The 6,327-nt window shown below is 36.1% G+C and overlaps 1 protein-coding gene across 4 annotated transcripts in view; it reads right to left on the reverse strand.

The window, feature by feature from the left end:
* FAF2 (Fas associated factor family member 2) overlaps positions 1-6,327 on the reverse strand; it is a 76,883-nt gene that overhangs the window by 52,714 nt on the left and 17,842 nt on the right. The window lies entirely within an intron of this gene.

Here is a 6,327-nt window from a genome sequence, read left to right on the forward strand (position 1 = left end):
CAGAAGAAGACAACAAAGTCAAAACCACTACATCAAAAGCCTCAACGAAAAATATGAACTGGTCTTAGTCCATGGAAGAGCTCAAAAAGGGTTTTAAAAATCAAGTAAGAAATGTAGAAGAAAAATCGGGAAGAGAAATTGGAGTGATTCAAGAAAACCATGAAAAAAGAGTCAACAGCTTGGTAAAGGAGGCACATAAAAATACTGAGAAGAAAATAACACCTCATGACAGAGAAAAATATACAAGTAATTATAGCTTAGAACGTGAATGGGATGAATTTACTCATAAAATGGAAACTGGTAGATTAAAAATTTGAATTCAACAATATGTTACTTTCAGGAAATGCTATAAAAATGAGAGATATACACAAACACAACATAAAGGTCAGGAGTAGAATTTATTATATAAAAAAGCAGGGGTAGTAATCATGATCTCAAAGTTAGAGCTAAAATAGATTTAATCAAAAGAGAAAAATAGGGAAACTATACTATGGGTCAGCAATATTATTCAACATTGTTTTAGCCCATTTAAAATAACTAGACAGTATAAAATACCTGAGAGTATACCTTCCACAACAGACATAGGAATTACATGAATATAAATATAAAATACTTTTTAAACAAATAAAGTTAGATCTAAATAACTGAAGTAATATTTATTGCTCATTGGTAGGTAAAGCCAATATAATAAAAAAAAGACAATTTTACCTAATAAACCCATTTATATAATGCTATCCCAATTAAATTACTAAAGAATTATCTTACTGAAATAGGAAAAATAGTAACAAAGTTCATTTAGAAGGAAAAAAGGTCAGGAACTTCAAAGAAACCAGGGGAAAAAAAGATGTAAAGGAAGCAGATCCAGTAGTATCAGACCTTAAACCATGTTATAAGGTGAGAGCATTGTTGAAGTGTAAAATGGATAATTTTGATTATTTTAAATTAAAGTTTTCTTGTATAAATAAAACCTATGCAGCCAAGAATAGAAGGAATGCAAAAAACTGGAGGGGAGGGGTGGAATTTTCACAGACAATCTCTAAGAAAGAATGGGATTGGGATGGAATATTGCTGTGGTGTAGGAAATGTAGGAAACGATGAGCTGATTGACTTAGAAAAACATGGAAAGACTTGGACTTATGAAAGAAGATGTTAACCACCTTCAGAGAAACAGATAACAAGTAGAAATAAGCATAGTTTTTTTTTTCTTTTATTATTTTGTACTTAAATTTAAAGTAAATTTTAAAACTGAAAAAAAGAAAGAAAAATTACACCCTAAAAAAACAGAATAGGCCAAATGGTAAAAAAGGCTCAAAAATCCAATAAAGAGAAGAATGCCTTGAAAAACAGAATTGGCCAAATAGAAAAAGAGGTACAAAAATTTACTGAAGAAAAGAATTCCTTAAAAAGTAGAAATGGCCAAATGGAAAAGAGGTACAAAAGCTCAATGAAGAAAATAATTCCTTAAAAATTAGAATTGGGCAAGTGGAAGCTAATGACTCTATTAGACATTAAAAAACAATCATGAAAAAATTATGCCAACCAGGGGCAGTTAGGTGGCGCAGTGGATAGAGCTCTGGCCCTGGAGTCAGGAGGAACTGAGTTCAAATCCGGCCTCAGACCAAACACTTAATATTTACTAGCTGTGTGACCCTGGACAGGTCACTTAATCCCAACTGCCTAACAAACAAAACAAAGCAAAACAAAAACCAAAATCCTCTGTAAGGAGCAGCTAGGTGGTACAGTGGATAGAGCACCAGCCCTGGATTCAGGAGGATCTGAGTTCAAATCTGGCTTCAGACACATAACACTTACTAGCTGTGTGACCCTGTGCAAATCACTTAACCCCATTGACTAACCCCCCCATAAAAAAAAGAAAAAAAGTACCTAGACATTTTAAGAAGTTATCAAGGATAATATGCCCTGATATTCTAGAACCAGAGAGTAAAATACAAATTGAAAGAATCTACTGATTACCTCCTGAAAGAGACCCCAAAATGAAAACTCCCAGGAATGTTATAGCCAAATTCCACTCCCAGGTCAAGGAGAAAATACAAAAAGTAGCCAAAAAGAAACAATTCAAGGAGAGGATTCTGGAGAGATGGTGGAATAGGTCAGAAAATTCCAAGCTCTCCAGATTTCCTCCACAAAGAAGACAGAATAGCATCTCAGCGTCAACATACAGCGGCAAAAATAAATGAGTGGGGGCAGAACAGTGGTTCTCCTGGGACAACCCAAGAAGATCTGAAGATCCCAGGATGGAAGTTAGCTCTGCTGAAAGAGCAAGCAGTGATCCCTGGGGGCAGCTGGGTTGGGAAGTAGCCTCGACCTCAGTCACAGAAATTTTCACCTCTTGGAAAAGTGTGGGGACTCAGGGGAAGTTTGAGGCAGCCTCTGATGATAAGAGATGCCAGCCCCAGCTGTGCTGCTGAGACGGGGGTCCTGGGTGGTCCTGGGCAAGAAGGAACCAGCACATACTCAATGAGTGCAGTAGTAGTGGAGCCAGGACACTGCTGGCTCTGGGCACTTACAGGAGGGCTAAGTTCTTGGCCTCAGTTCCAAACCAGAAGAGAGAACTGAAGGTCATAGCCACTGAAGGGTTCTCAGGGAGCAAGAACGTTTCCAGCCTAGTGTACAAGGGGGGCCTAGCTGTGGCTTGGAGGGCGAAAGGAGTAGAGGTTGGGCCCAGGATGAAGCTCAAAAAATAACAGTAAAAAGGGCCTGAGGCCAGAGGCACCAACACCTCCTCTCCCCCGTGATTAGAAGTGATTATAATAAGCTGCTAAAAAAAAGTTTTTTTTTTTAAATAAGCAGGCAAAGGAGAAAGAACTCAACCATAGACAGTTATAATGGGAATAGAGAAGATTAGGGTTCATCTTCAGAGGAGGATACTGAAGCAAAAAAAGCCTCTCCTACCCCAAAGAGTAATATCAAATGGTCACCTACCCAAAAAGAACTCATAGACGCAAAAATCAAATAAGGGAGATGGAGGAAATTTTTTTTTTTAAAAAGTAAGAACAATCCAAGAAAAACAAGATTATGAAAAGAAAGTCAACCAAATGGAAAAGGAGATCCAGAACCTTAAGGAAGAAAATGACTCCTTGAAAATTAGAAGCTAGTGAAGGTATAAGAGACCAAGAAATAATAAAACAAAATATAAAGAATGAAAAAATAGAAGAGAATGTGAAACTGCTTATAAGAAAAACAACTGATCTGGAGAAGAGATCAAGAAGAGAAAACATAAGAATAATAGGACTACCCTGACATCTAAGATCAAAAAAAGAATCTTGATACAATAATATAAGAAATAATTAAAGAAAATTGTCCTGAAATGTTAGAATAAGAAGGTAAAGTAGAAATAGAGAAAATCCACTGATCAACCACCTGAAAAAGATCCTCAGAGGAAACGCTACAGGAATATCATAGCCAAATTCTGAAACTCTCAAGTTAAGGAGAAAATATTATGAGCAACAAGAAAAAAACAATTCAAATATGGCAGAGCCACAATTAGAATCACACAAGATCTAGAAAAAGACTGCAGATCTTCAAATACTATGTATTAAAGAGAAAAAGAACAGGGGTTGTGGCTGAAAATATCATATCCAACAAAGTTAAGTATAATCCTGAACAAAGTTTAAAAAAAAAAAAAAGACATTCAATGAATTGACAGACTTTCAGAATTTTATTGCAAAAAGACCAGAAAAGTAGAAAATTTGACATACAAGATCTAAGAGAAATATAAGGTAAACATCAAAGACTAATTACAAAGGACTCAATAAGCACAAATTGTTTACTTTTTTATACGTGGAAATGTAAGCCACAAATGTCTAAGACTGTCATTCGATAATTGAGTAGGTCAAAAGAAACAGTGGGGTAGAGCTGAGCATATAATGTGATTCTATTATCTCATACAAATGAGGTGCAAGAGGAAGAATACAGAGGAATTAGATGGGAAGGGAAATAGGTAGGTTCTGAAACTCTACTCATCAGGACTAGGTTAAAGAGGGAAGAATACACATATATGTAGAAGGATATAAAAGTCTTCTAAATTTAGAAAGAAATAAGAGGGCAAGAGGATGGGGGGAGGATAAGGGAGGGATAGGAATAGGGTAAGAGGGGAACATAGAAAGGTGTATAGATTAATGGGAATGAGATAAAGAGGGAACAATATATTTAGAAAGGTATAAACAGCTTCTAAATTCAGAAAGAAAAAAGGGGGGAAGGGGGTAGGGTGGAGGGAAAGGACAAGGGAGGTATTCTGGGGGGGGGGGGTAGGTTTGGAACTATGCTCAAAGGGCTATAAAACCACATATACCCTTTACCCCAGAAATACCACTACTAGGTCTATATCCCAAAGAGACCAAAGAGAAACGAAAAGGACCTATATGTACAATAATATTTACAGCAGCTCTTTTTGTGGTAGCAAAAAAATGGGAAATTGGGGGAATGTCCATTAATTGGTGAATGGATGAACAAACTGCTGTATAATTGTGATGGAATACTACTGTATTATAAGAAATGATGAGCAGGATGCTCTCAGAAAAACCTACAAAGACTTATACAAACTGATGCCGAGTGAAATGAGCAGAACCAGAACAGTATACAGTAACAGTAATACTGTAAGATAATCAACTGTGAATGACTTAGTTATTCTCAGCAATACAATGATCCAAGACAATTCGGAAGGACTTATGATGAAAAATGCTATTCATCTCCAGAGAAAGAACTGATGGAGTCTGAATGCAGATCGAAGTATATTTTTTCTTTACTTCCTTTTTCTCATTTTTTTGGTCTGTTTTCTTTCACAATATGGCTTACACGGAAATATGTTTTGTATGACTGCATATGTATAGCCTATATCAAACTGCTTGCTTCTCAATGTGAGAGGAAGTAGGCAGAAAGAGGGGAGGAGGGAAGGGGAGAATCTGGAACTCAAAAAAATTTTTAAAACGAATGTTAAAAGTTATTTTTACAAGTAACTAGGGGAAAATAAAATATTAAATTAAAAGACAAAAAAAGAAGTATATTTGGATTTAAACTTGTTATAACAAACATATATCTCAATGAACAAGTCTGGCAGATACTAGAGATACCACTTTTGCCAACGCCTCAGTCTAGAAACTATCGAATATCTTGCACTTGGCTTTAACCCCTTTATCCAATCACTCTCTACTTCTTCATATGGCACTGCTTTCATGTCAACTACCTCCTCTTCTCAAAAACCATCAATGGCTCCCCAATGCCTCCAGTAAAAAGTCCAAACTGTCCTGCCATTCAAATACTTTCACAATCTGAGTCCACTATACTTTTTTTCTGCAGTTTGGGTCTGTTTAGAACTACCACTGAGCTTTTATTCATAATATCTTCCCCTACTCAAAATTCTTTTCACCCTCCTTTCTAATTATATCAAAATGTTCAAGAATACATATTTTTTTGGTGTGGAAATTCCCTCAACAATGTACACTACAACCCCTCCTTTTAAGTCTTTAGAAGAAGCTCAGAGATGTTAAATGCTTTGCCCATGCTCATGTAACTACTATCTTCCTGGCTCCAAGTCCAGCACTCTTCCCATTACATCATACTGCCTTTCACATTAACCAGTTTAAATCTGACCTCCTTTAGGAAGCCCTTTCTAATTGCTGTATGTACACCAGCTTTAATTCCTTCACAAAATGGTAAGTAAGCTTCCAAAGTGCAGGGATCTCAACTTAAAACTTTTTTTGAAGGGTCCAAGGACACAGTACAGTACTAAGCACATAATGGCTGTTCAATAAACAGTCTTTAAATGAATGGAATATGCAATTTAGTGGTGTGATTAGAATAGCCAAAATAAATGACTATAGTTAAAAAGAATATACTAGTCTAAGATTCTAAACAAGTAAATGTAAACAATGTGAGACTGATTTCTAAAGAACTCTGATGACAAGCATTTAAAAATATTTGAGTTGGCAGCCCTAATAAAAGTAACCCATTTACGGGGGGGGGGGGGGCAGGGCGGCGCAGGCCTTAAGCCAATGTAAATAAATAAGAAAAGATTTTCTGGGTCAGGCCAATGGTCCACTTAGTCCAGTATACACTCTTTGAAACTACAGTTCATAATCAATACCTATCATATAACCTCAAAAGTTAGGGATGTAGATGGAATATAAGCTCCTTTTAGGCAAGAAATTTTTCACTTCTGTCTTTGTGTTCTGAGACCCTAGTATAGTACCTGGCACACAGTAAGGTGCTTAATAAATGTTGATTGATGACTGATATTCAAACATCTAAACTCCTTTAATAGTTCATGAATAACATTCATAACTAGTTATCTAAGTGCTGGCTACCATA

Source organism: Vombatus ursinus, unplaced genomic scaffold (assembly GCF_900497805.2).
Source record: "Vombatus ursinus unplaced genomic scaffold, bare-nosed wombat genome assembly UNPS02014785.1, whole genome shotgun sequence".
NCBI lineage: Eukaryota > Metazoa > Chordata > Mammalia > Diprotodontia > Vombatidae > Vombatus > Vombatus ursinus.